Below are 12883 nucleotides of genomic sequence, written 5' to 3'. Positions count from 1 at the left end.
CTGGGATGATGGGGACTGTTGCGAGGTTCTTTGGGGCTAATAATTGACAAGATACAGTGTCCTTCGTTTTTCTTAAAACATGTATTTACCAAAGAAATCAAAGAGTTCACATGCTTATACTAAAAGAAAAAAAGAAAACTTAGTTAACAAAAATGGAAAGGAAAACGCAACAGTCACCATGTCTTTGAATCACCCTGCGCAGCAGAGGGTCTTGTGTCTGGAGCTGTCGTTGTCGGCCCACTGTTGTGGCTGGCAGTCAGGAGCGGGACCGGTTGGCTTCCGTCGATGACCCAAGAGTCACCGCACCAAGTGCTCGCGCAGTAAGAAGCCGGGCAGCGTAGGGTTCTATGCGCTGCCCTCGCTGGAACAGGCTGCCGGTCAGACAGTAGAGAGTTTTAGTAGATCGCTCCCATGACTCCGATAACGATACCCGATACTCCGCCACCGCCTCCCTTGCGCATGCATAGTATCGTTATCGGGGCTATCGGAGGTATCGGAACGAGCGAACCGCATATTGCTCTGGTCGATGGTGTCGTTCCGACCCAGCACGTTCTCCCGGCCAGTCCTTTGCACGCTCTCCGTGCACGCACTCCCAATCTCTTCTCTTCTTCGTCATCTTCCTCCTCTGAGCCGATCCATGGTTGACTTGCACTTCTTCATTTGCACACTGAGTCACATCATCACAAGGAGCCCCCTTTAAGTTCAAAGTACAAAAAGAAATAAAAAAACAAAAAAAAAAAAAAACATGATGATGTGTGCAAGTTCATTGCAGCCTACTAAGATAGTCCGCACCCACATTCCCACTGCCTTTAAAGGGACACTGACAGGGTATTTATGCCAGGGGGGGGGAAGGAGGGAAAGGGAACGCGGCGCAAAGCGGAGGCTGCCATATTAAAACCGCTTACGTTGCCAGCATAGTTTTGCAGTGGAGAAGTTGCTGCCATATACGGAGGACTAAGTTTTACTTTCTTTTTCCTTTTGGAAAGAGAATGTATTGTTGTGTTATATAAGTCCTCCTGCATACAGACAACGAAGTTTAATTGTATTTGTCTTGTTTGCTCGGCTTGAAACCCTAAAAACAGGTTTTGGCAACTTATTGCGTCCATCATTTTGGAGTACGCAAGGCAGTTATCTCGCTGTTCTGGTTTCGGTTACGAAAGCAAGGCAAAACGCTCGTAGTTCCCGCCCTCAGTACACTTTGACACCGGATAACTGGATGAACAGGGATTTAGATTTGCTTCAGAGGTCACTTTCGCCGCTTCCTCACCGTCGCGCAGCCGGATCAGCTGACGGCAAGCCGCGGATGAAAGGCTTGATGAGCATCAACAGCCTAGAGCCACTACAACAGCCCAAGTGCACTCACGATGCGGGCGACGCGGGCTTCTGTCAATCCAGGGGCAGACCCAAGGGGGAGGCGGGAGGCGACGGGGGCGGCCGCCTACCCTCCAAACAGTCGACCCCCCCCCCCCCCCCCCCCCCTGCACCCTTCTTGGAGGGCGATTTGACATGGGTGGATCCCCCGAAATAAAACCAACTCCCGTCCTGCCAGGTGGTAGGAAGCTCGGTACTCAAGGACGAGGGTTCGAAATAGAGTAGGCCGCACCCTAGCAGGCGCACACACTTGGAGAACCACTCCGTCGCTTAGACTGAAGTCCGCGGCGGCGGTTTCAAAGCACGGCTTGGAAGTTAGAACCAAAAGTCGGCGCAGCGGCGCACATCTAGGGGCCGTCGGCGCAGTGTGGTTCTGCGGCGGTTAAAACAAAAGGCGCAACCGGAGTCCTGTTTATCTTGCTTTAAAGTTTAGATTTTCCCTCCCCCCCTCGCCCCCCCCCCCCAAAAAAAAAACAAGAAAAAAAAAAAACAAAAAAAACGGAGTTCTGGATCCGCCCCTGGGTCAACCGGTAGCCCAGCACAAACCGTGAACATTCCAGCTCTTCGTCATGACACGCTGTTGCAGAAAGCAGGGTAAAATACAACTACACGTACCACCTAATCAAATTGTTATCGTAAATATTGGCTTGTGATTGCGCCTTTGTAGATCATCTTATTCGTTTTGCTGGAGAGACGCAACCGACGGGCATAACAATTCGTTTGCGTATTCCGCATACCTCGCAAAAGCACTTACCCAGTAACCTTGCGAAAAGCGCGAAACACGGAGTCCGCACCGCCCTGACTTACCAGTCTTTTACCTGCTTTAGAGCAGTTTGTACCTGCTAGTAGGTATGTCTAGTGAAACTGCAACTTGAAACTAGGGGCAATGCCAGAGAGAAAAGTGACAAAGTTGGGAAAGCATGCTCGCTCTCTCCAATTTCTGAACTCTCAAGTGATTGTACCATAATAAATTCACCAACACCTCTTTCCAAAATAAAGAAAAAACGCTATGTTCACTACGTAAAAAATGGTCTCAGTTCATGCATCCGTAGGCAGGTAGGAAACGTTGCCCTAATTTATTCACACCGCATGATGAGCGCAACAAATTCACACGAGATTTACAAGAAAATATCAGTGGTGACTTATGTTTCTCTGAAATTCTGTATGACCGGTCGTTTGCAGGACTGAATCATCTACTCGGGCGGTGTGCGTCGCTGTGCAAACGCCAACAACACGAAGCATAAAAACGGCAGGTCTAGGTCAAGAATCCGTAGTCCATTGTTCAATTTAAACGACGTAATTTTGTTCAAACGCCCGCAGCTTTTTACTCACGGTATGCGTCGAGAATCTTCCACATTTTGAAACAGAACGAAGGAAGATTTACTTTTAAAAGCGCTCGCTGCGTCCTCCCGGACCAGTTGGACCGGATCAGCTGACGACGACGGAACTGAACCCGTTGAATTTCAACGCCACAATAACCAATTTGCGCTTCGTGTTAGTATGGGATTCTACCTCCAAGCACCGCACGACACACCACGAACGTTTCAACTCTTTGTCGCATCGCCGTGTTGCACCAAACCTGTCTCTATGCACCAAACAGAACAAGATCGCCGAAGTCAACGGAGCGCTGTCGTGAACTTTGGCTTGTGGTTGCGCACTCGTGGACCCTGTGACTCCCTTCGCTTTCAAAGCACGCACGACGATTACGAATGATACTTTCCGTCTTCCGGGACCATCACAGGGGCACCTCCGGTCACGTCTTCGCTACATGTGCTGGCAAACCGCGTCAAACGTGGTCAAACCGAAGCGCCGAAGCAACACCGGCGCCATGTTGAAACTTGAACGTGCGTTGTTGCTAGATTTTCTCCGACCAAACAAAAACAACGAAAGCAAACCGGCTCTAGCTTCCAGCGTACATCGGCGTTGCGCCGTGGCCAGATTTTCTCTGTCAGCTCTAACCTAAAGACGACCTACAGATGCAGCAACACTGGTCTCAAGTTTTAACATGGCGGCCCCCATGGAGCGCCGTAAATTCTGAGGAGGGTGCATTGGAAGCGGCGGCACCTTCCCCCCCCCCCTGATTTATGCTCGCCGAGGTTGTTAGTTGTACGTGACATATGAGGGCTCAACTACCCAGAACAGAATTTGCGGCTCGAAATTCGGTTTCTTTCCGCCCGAAAACCGCCGATCAAGAATTGGCCGGTTCGAGTCTCGCTCGCTCTCTTTTTCGCGGTCACGGGCCGTTTTCTAAGGTATCGATGCGACCACCAAATTTAATTAAAGTCGTGGGTCACTGAAGGCACACACTCAATATTAAAAATAGAAAAAAATATGAAACCCATTTTTTGTGGCTTCTAAAAAGCTGTAAATACGTTGATTGAAAAAAAAAGTTCCACAGACAACCGGAAGCATTCTGTGCATTCGTCGTTTCGCGTATCGTGGGACTCGCGGGGACGGCGATGGCAGCGGATAGGGAGGCTGTAGCAGCGGACGACGAGCGTGGGACCTCTATTTCAGAACTGTCGTTCGCGGTACCAGCGAATTCTGTCTACCGTTAAAAGAGAAATTTGGGACTGATCACAAGAATTGGTATTCATCCCGTACGACACGCCCGGCCACCAAGCCGATTTGCACGAAGACGTCGCCGAGCCGTCGCTCCCTTCTCGTGGCTGAAGACAACGCTCGCGCAAACGTCAAGCACGACGTTTCTACTTCGAGTTGAATATGCACGCGTACGATTTCTTTACTAGGTGCGAATGTCCCCAAAGCGTGGTGCTTCCCGACTTCGACCCGGGAGTGCTTTTGCTAGAGAAAAATCGACAGGAAACTTTCCAACTTACAGTTTACCAGCTGAATTATTACTAAAGAAAGAGATCCATCAGACACGAGATGCCCCAGTAGCTCAGTGGGAAAGACGTCCGCTTCGCACGCGGTAGGACCGGGTTCGATCTCCCGTGAATTTTTTTTTTTCAAACATTTTCCGATGTTTACATATCTTTTTCTTTTTTTTACAATCATCACTGAAGAAACAAACAAAAGATAACAAACAAATGTTGTGGACGATACTTCGCTGAATTAAACGATATGGGATTTCCGTTTTGACACCTGCGAACTCAATGTAATCACTTTCCACAAAATGCAAGGAGCATATAAATCAGGTAGCGTCCGCTTTCCGAGGTGCCCGTAAATGTTCTGCAGGAATTGCAGCCAGCCATTGGTCCCGATCCCGTTGATCTTTCGACAATGCCACTTTTTTTTTTCGGATGCAGGACATCTGAGCTAGCTCTTCACGCAACATCTTGGGTTTATTCTTTTCGGAGCCGATCATGGAAATTCACCACGGGCACTCACTACTCATCTCCAACTGCTCAATGTACAAAACAACTCATCTTGGAGTACATAACAACGAGCGGAACAAACATAACTGCAAAATAATCGCACGGCAAGCAGTTCCCGCACGCCGCATGTCGTGTCGTCTGCTACCGGAGAGGAGAAAACAAAAACAACAAAAAACGCACGGTCGGGTGTAGCCACGTGACTTCCGCCAGTTACTCTCTTCTCTCCACTTCTCCGACCTCCGTCGGGTTTCGGTTTCGGTTTCGAGCAGTTGCGTCTTTTGGCTTTATTAGAGAAATACGCTACTCTGTTGCAAAATATTAATTGGGTAGTCCTCCGACACCATAATAAAGCGCCTGGCAAAAAATAAAAAAATTTTTGGGGGGGGGTGTCAGTGTCCCTTTAAAGGGGTAGTGAAACGAAATTTTAGCGCCGATCTTGTTGCATAAATATGGGCTAGGGACAGGCACCACCTCGGAAATATAAATATTGCGCTGTAAAACACAGGAGAACTAATTTTAAACATAATTAAACGATTTCAAATTCTCATCTGGTGGATGGGGGGAAGTTCTCGTGACATCACTTGTGCCCAACGAGGTAGAGGGGCTTAGAGTGATAAACCGGAAGTTCGGAAGTGGCACCCCCCCGGTTGCCGCCATATTTTACGCAAATGTGACCACTCGTCACGTGACCTTCCAAAAGCTGTGACGTCACAGGTAAGATGGCAGCGCCCAGAGCTGGCGGATGCGAGTTTGTTCGGTGCGCGGTAGCCGTGATGTGCAGCTGCTTTCCGACGACTTCGGGCTTCTTCGTGCTCGCTGACGCAGGTATAATGTGAAAATATGAAGGAATGAGACTTTATACCGTTTTTGCGCAAGATCGCTCTGGATCATCTGGATATTAACGCCTGTGAGACAGCATCAGCTCTGCATCGCCGTACCGGTGCTCGGATTCCGGGATGTGTCCGAGGACCGATAGAACTTTGAGTGCTTTTAGCATGAAATTTTCGCATTCTCTTAGCTTTGTTTGAACGTTGAAATATCTGAGAATCTACGCGAAATGTATACGTCGCGTTAGGGCCCAAGGGAAGTTGTTTCAGCCCTCCGTCACCGAACAACCATAGCAACTTTTAGCGAGGAAGCTCCTGCGATTCTTTTGTGCTAATCCACGATTCTACATTCGATCGCTTCTCTTCCTTTTTTTTGGGTGTGTGTGTGAGTGCGAAGTGCACCCTTATTTTCAGCTACGAGGATGGCGTTTTATTGAGTATGGGGAAGAATAAATCGTTGCAGGCACCTGCTTCAAAGCTATTCGACTTGCTATAAGAACAACTGTTTTGGTGCATGCATAGATTAACTGCGCATTTTTTCTGTTTTGTAGGATTTATTGCAGCTATACTCTTTTCCATCAAGAGTGCATTGTATTAGTCGGTCAATTATTTAATTGTTCTAATTACCTAGATAAGATGATTCATATTCGTGTTCATCCCTTGCCTGGAGAGCAGTCTTGTTGAAAAATGTTGACTACCATTCCTTTCGGTCTCTTCAATAGACTCTTTTTAAAAGTGTGGGCTGTCTATACCTTTGCCGGTTGGCTCTCGACTGATCCCCGCTCTCAAGCTCCCAGTGCTTTTATAAGCACGCTGGGAGTGCCCCCTGGCGGCGCCCCCTCATTGGTCGGTTTTGGGACCATGTGCGTGTGAGTCGTGAGGGGGCGTCGGCAGGGTTGGCGAGAGTCGGGACCCATCGAGCCCATAGGCTTTTATTGACAAACAATACAGAAATTGCCGTGGCTAACTGCCACGGCAAGGACCTCCCGTGGCCTCTTGTGATGGCGTGGACCACCGCTTGATTGTCGCAGAGGATAATTGAGTGGTTGGGGCAGACGAGGGCGGCAAGGGCCAAGGCCTTTGCCTCACGAAGGTAGATGTCGGAGGCTGGTGTCGTTATGATGGCCACGTTGCCTTGGCTGGTCGCCAGTCCCAAGCCTGTGGGGCTGGCATCGGCGGCGATCGCGGTAGTTGGGGACCGGATCCTCCAGGGGGTGCGGTGAGGTACACTCTTAGAAAAAAGGGTCAGTATAGTCCTCCCTAAAGGGAGGAACGCTCTTGACACATATGTTCCTTCAGAAAGGGAGAAACTTTCGTCCCTTAAGCAGGGGAGGAAAAGTTCCTCCGTCGACTGCATCTCATTATGGCGGCCACGAATCGAGCAAATCGAGCTCGGTAAGGCTTAACGAGAACACTAAGTCTATTGCACGAAGCGAGAGGAGCAGGAAATAAAAACGTAACACGAGCTTTCCGCGAACTGTATTTATTTCCGAAGTTTCTTTACCCCTGCAGGTAAAGAAACTTGCGTTTCGAAAGCATGCAGTCACTCAGTCTTCTCATCGTCAGCACTGCGATGTTCAACGGAGACAACCGGCACTCAGTTCGCGCACTTTATGTCCTACCTTTGCTATTCCTCGAGCCACAATTCCTTCGTCAACCGTAGCGTCAACCGCACATCACGGAGGAGTGAAAATCATTCGCCCGCAAAACCAAAAGCCGCTCTCAAAAAAAAGCAAATCCGAAGCAACTTCTTGGCTTATCTCAGCACGGTAAACGGTAACACGAAATTATGGCGTAGCCGCGTAGCGTAAAAGGATGTTAAATCGCTTGCCACCAGATGGCAGGGTCAAGCAGAGTAATCGCACGTAGCTAGGCTAGGTGGCGCTAGGTACCGCCCAATTCATGTTTTACAAAAAAATATTTTTATTTTCTTACGCCACAATTGCGTTTCCTTTTCTTCGTAATCGAAGACACATGTAGACACGTTGCGCACACTACAAACATCAGGTCAACATATATTGAACTCATACACAGGCATCGCACATACAAACATCAATACAACAGCACACTACCCCGATCACTACTAGCGAGCCCTGCGTTTCCGTCTTTTATAGTGGTCGTTTTGAACGTGCGGAATTTTTCGGTGACTCCCTAAGCAAAAAAAAATATTCCGAACATGTTCATTTTTTTCCAGCAATGTCATACATCTGAGGCTATTTTTAATGGCTCAGGGGATGAATCTCTTATTAAAAAGAAGACGCTCAATCATGCCATAATTATGTGGTTCCAAGCCATGAGTTTGTTTTCCCGCATGGCCCTTCGTAGCCAGTATTTATATTGTAGTGTTCGTTTTTCTATTTGTGCTGTTCGCGCAAAGCTGCAATTGCCGTCTTGAATTAATCTCTGTAGAGCGGATATCCACTCAGCTGGAAGTGATGCTTCACGGGCACAGAAATCGCTTTTCGATCAACTTGAATGCAGTCAAAGCCGCGACTTCCGACAACTGTTAAGTGTACGGAGCTGCGCCGTTGCGAGCTCGAAAACTTCTAGCGCTCATCCCAGCGCGCCACTTAGAGGGCAGTTTCTACAGGAACCGTAATATATTTAAACAGTAAAATAAAGGATAGCGTTTTTTTTTTCGATTTTGCCTGTCTTTTTTTTTTTATGCTAAACTTCCATTATAAATATACGTACTTTCCGTCATACTTTCGTAGTGTTGTCTTTTCCCCAGAGCGCAATCGCTCTCGGGGACCGACAGTCACATTGGCCACTGTACGATAGGAGCTTACCGTTCAGACCAGCGTTCCAACATGACTATCCACACGTCGATCGACTGCACCTAATCCCTCAAGTGGTTTTAAACTCTTTAATGTAAAGCGGAATGTCATCCTGCGACACCCCGGCCCCTCCGATAACGGCCCGACCAGCGGCATCAATGCCCGACAGTTTACGTCATCTCATCTTGTTGTTACACCACTGATACGCGAACACACGGTCACATCGGCGATAATTCCAGTCTTCTGTTCACAACCCACAACACTGCCATCACGATGTCGCTGACACGAAGAAATACAGAACCACGTTGACGATGTTGCTGACACGCAGAAGAATCACGTTGAACGCCGGTTGGCACTCGGCACGGGACAACGGAACCGAACTCAGCACGGAAGGCACCCAGGCAGCCGGCAGGAAAACCTGCCTTCCTTGGACGCAGTTCCCGCGATTTCCATAACGTCGAAAACGTCGACACAGTTCCTCGTGGTTTCGCTGCTGTAGTTCTGTGTGTGTCCCGCAAATTGGAGACGGCCGTCTTACCCAGTGTATGTAGCACTGCTGGCACTGCTCCGGAACTTCGCTGTTTCTAGCGGCTTCGTTAGCTCATTTGATAAAATTAGTGGTAAAAACGTCAATGCAACCGAAATGTTCTGCACGTTTGGACTAGAAGACGGAATTACAGGCGGCCTTCGCTGCCGCTGAAGCTCAATCAACTCAACATTAATTTATTAAACAACGTGCGCGATGTGCTCGAAAAACGAAACCGAAAGAAGATGGGTCGGGAGGGCGAAAGCTTTCTCCGGTCTGCCTGGAGGAGGAAAACGTCTCGGAGAATAATAAGGACTTTAATTTTCCTTTCATCGGTCTGGGTTTGTTTATGTGTGTTTTGGTAAACAAAAATAAAAAAAAAAAACTTAAAAAAAAAACACTTTCCTGGGGATCGAACCGTTGACCACTTGGTCAGTAGCGCGATGTTCTACCCCTGCGCCAACTTAACAAGGAGGAACTTGCCCTCCTCCTTTCATCTGAACTGCGGTTCCTCCCTTCTCTGGGCAACTTGTCCGCAACAAGGAGGAACAGTCGCTTTTGCTACCTTTCTCCTCCCTTTTTTCTTAGAGTGTAGAGTCAACCACACCCGGTGGAGGGTCTCGATGTACCGGTCTGGGAGGTTTCTTGGAGAGTGCAGAAGACGGAAAAGTGGACCTAACATATGGTAGTGTCCTCTGTAGACGGAAAAATAAAACACAAGGTGGCCTACATAACGTTCCACGGTCTTCAACGGCAGGGGATTCTTGAGTTGTCGGAGGATCTTGCTCAGGTCTTGCTTCCTGGGGCTGGTGTGGCCAATCATTTCATCGTTTCCTTCCAGGAGGAAGCCGAGAAAAGTAATGTTGCGGACGGGCTGGTCCTTTGTGTCGTTAGGGTTCACAGAAATCCCGCAGGCTTGTAGGTTATGAAGAAAGTCACGGGTTACACGGGCGAGAAAAGCGGGGTCGGGGTGGGCCAACAAAAAATTGTCCAAGTGGCTCCAGGCCCACACCCCGACCGCGCGCAAATGGCGGGTCAACGCCGTTGCAAGTTGTTGCATAACAAAAGGACCCGGCCTCAAACCAAATGGGAGGCGGGTAAAACAGTAGTACTCGTTGTCGAGTCTGAAGGTATAGCGCCAGTTGAACCTCTATAGAGGTTCAACTGGCGCTAGTGTGCTGTTGCAAATTGAAGCAGACAGCAAGCAGTCCGAAATTGACTTCCGGTAATGCATTTCTACGGGAAAAAGCGAATGCATTTTCTCTCTGCGCTCGATTATAAGAGCAAATATTACGAATAATTCGTACCTACTAGGCACATTGGAACATTTCCCGGACACGCAGATGAAATAATTGGTCAGTTACGGCGTTTTTATTTTAAAATCGTGGCATGAAAAACGGGGCTAAAACCGCTTCGTACATGTATTTATGTGCACTGTCGGACACTGTTAGCGCGAACACGGCGCCGGCGCTCTCTAGCGTGGGGAACGAACGAAGGACATGTGGAAAACCAAGAGAGACTGCAAGAACTACGCAGTAACACTGAATAAGTAATTCTTTGTGCTTGCAGACGATCAAAATAAATTGAAAGTCACGTAATATAGTCCGATTAATAAATAAATATTTCTTTATTCTTTCTGCTCATGAATACATGCGAAGATGCTTGTTCTGTGTTCAAATCATCACCCGCGCTCCAAATCTTTGCAAATAGGGGGAAGCCAGAGAACAGGTGCGCGATAAAAACTGCCCAACATAGGAAATAATAAGAAAATGCACCTTTCGTAGCCCACGTACTTTATTCTGTACGTTTCGAATGTTTTTTTAACCACTCGTAAAGATGCACGACGGGGGCATTTTCATATAGTGAGAGGACAGGCATATTAGCAATATATAAGCACCAACGGAGCGCTGGCGAACTTTGAACACTCTACATTCCTTTCGATTGTTATTTTGCTTGGAATCGTTGCTCGTTTCTACATACCTGCCATGAAACAGAGGTTTGGGCCTGAAATATATAAGTTTAGCATCGTTCAGTGGTAAAGAAAAAATGCTGTAACGAAAGCAATGACACTTTCACAATATTAATGAAGGTACATACTATCCGGTACAACCGAAATAACGAAAGTTATTAATGTTATTTTTCGGCGACGAGACAAAATTCACGCGCGTTTTCCCTTTGGAATACACAGGGAGGCTGGAAATGTAGACTGCATGCTGTCTGCTTCAATTTGCAACAGGAAGTCCCGTAGACACTAGCGCCAGCTGAGCCTCTAGCGTTTATTATAATAACTCTATGGCCCAACGCCAGCTTAAAGATCGGCATCCCTGGCGTCCACCCAATCGCTGTGTTTTTCCTTCCGTCCACTTTCTTTTTTTGTGTAACCCAATTATATATATGCTGCAATTACCTGTTCTACTCGCTTACCCACAGGCTCATTCCGAGTCTCCTCGATTTTTCGTTCCGACTTCCGCCGCTTGGCATTGGGCGCTCGCGCGTGCGCAGAACGCTTCTCGGAAAAGGTCCATTGCCCACCGCCAATCACGACTCACGCAATTTCCGTCGCTAAACTGTGTATCCAAATATATTGCACACGCTTCACTGCAAACCTCGAAGATTCCGATGGTCAACGAGAGCACAGAAACGTCGCCTTAAATTTTATCCTAGCGGTATCCGAATCAATCCGAGGTCCGTGCAACGTAGGTCAGATTGTCTCTTCCGTGGCAATATCCCGGTCGGTCACCAGCGAAATGCACACCGTTTCTCCGTATTTTCACGTTATACCTACGTCAAACACCACGCTGAACTCTGAACTCGCTTTCGACCGGCCTCATATGACGGCTTCCGCGTCTGAAATTAACTCGCCGAGACGAACAAACAACCAACAAAGCATCCGACAAGCTCCGGCCCAGCTGGGGCCAGCCGCTGCATGGGCGCTGCCATCTTCCCTGTGACGTCACGTATTTGGTTTGGTCATGTGACGTGTGGTCAAATTTGCGGGGCGCGTTCAGTAGCGCCTCCCTTGCCTCCGAACGGAGTGCCTCGAGTCGGAGTCATCGGAGCGCCTACTGAACGGCAAAAAAACCCGCGGCTCCAAACCTGCTTCTACGCAATTTCCGCTTCCTCCCCTGTGCCAGACGGTCTCCGAATAAACTGGAAGCAGACGATGGCGAGCACGATCGCTTTTCTTGGACGCCGGTATTGAAGAAGTCTTGACGAAGTCGTTGAAGAAAAAGCGGGTGATTGTACACATCAGCGCTGCTGTTCGAAGCGATGCAACGCGATCGAGCCCATCGAGCCCTTCGCTTGGCGGTGCAAAGGCAGCTACTGTTATAAAAGCCGACAAAAAACGTCGTCAGCACACGCAAAATACAGAACTCGGCAAATCTACCCCGCCGGTTGCGATACCTTTATACGGCCATACGTTTGTTCTGCCCTTCGTAACGAACTTCCTATAAAATGTATTCGTATACACACGGAAAGAAAATGTATTCGTATACACACGTATACGCTCGGCGATCAAGGTTTTGTCGGCCGAAGCGAGCGTCAGCCAACGTGCACCCCGATTTAGCTACGCAAACACAACATCAATCGGGAGCATGCTCTGCGTGAGTTTCCGACCAGCTACCGAATTCGCGTTCATACCCTGCCTTGCTCTGTTCAGCGCGGACAGGACTATCGTCGATAATCACCGAGTTTCCGTGCAATGGCGATCAAGACACGGCGTCAAATGAACGTTTACGTTGTTTATTAGCATATTCAAACCAAACAAAATACTGTCCAATGCATTTTCCGAAAGAGCCTTACCTGAAAAAGATATTCGAACGCGTTATTCGTCTTAACTTGAGCACTTTTCATTAACAAAAGCGAGCAAACCGGACACCAGCGACAGAACCGAAGCAGCTTATCCCGCCATATTGTTTGTTTTTTCCTTTTTTAGCGCCGGAAATCGTCACCGGTCAGGAAATTACGTCATTTTAGCTCCTTTGACTCTACGTGCACCGTCTCCGGCATAGAGATCATACATACTAAAGCCGGGAACACATT

Source organism: Ixodes scapularis, unplaced genomic scaffold, assembly GCF_016920785.2.
Source record: "Ixodes scapularis isolate PalLabHiFi unplaced genomic scaffold, ASM1692078v2 PGA_scaffold12__126_contigs__length_90152505, whole genome shotgun sequence".
NCBI classification, from domain to species: Eukaryota; Metazoa; Arthropoda; class Arachnida; order Ixodida; family Ixodidae; genus Ixodes; species Ixodes scapularis.
Note: the sequence above shows the minus strand (reverse complement) of the source record.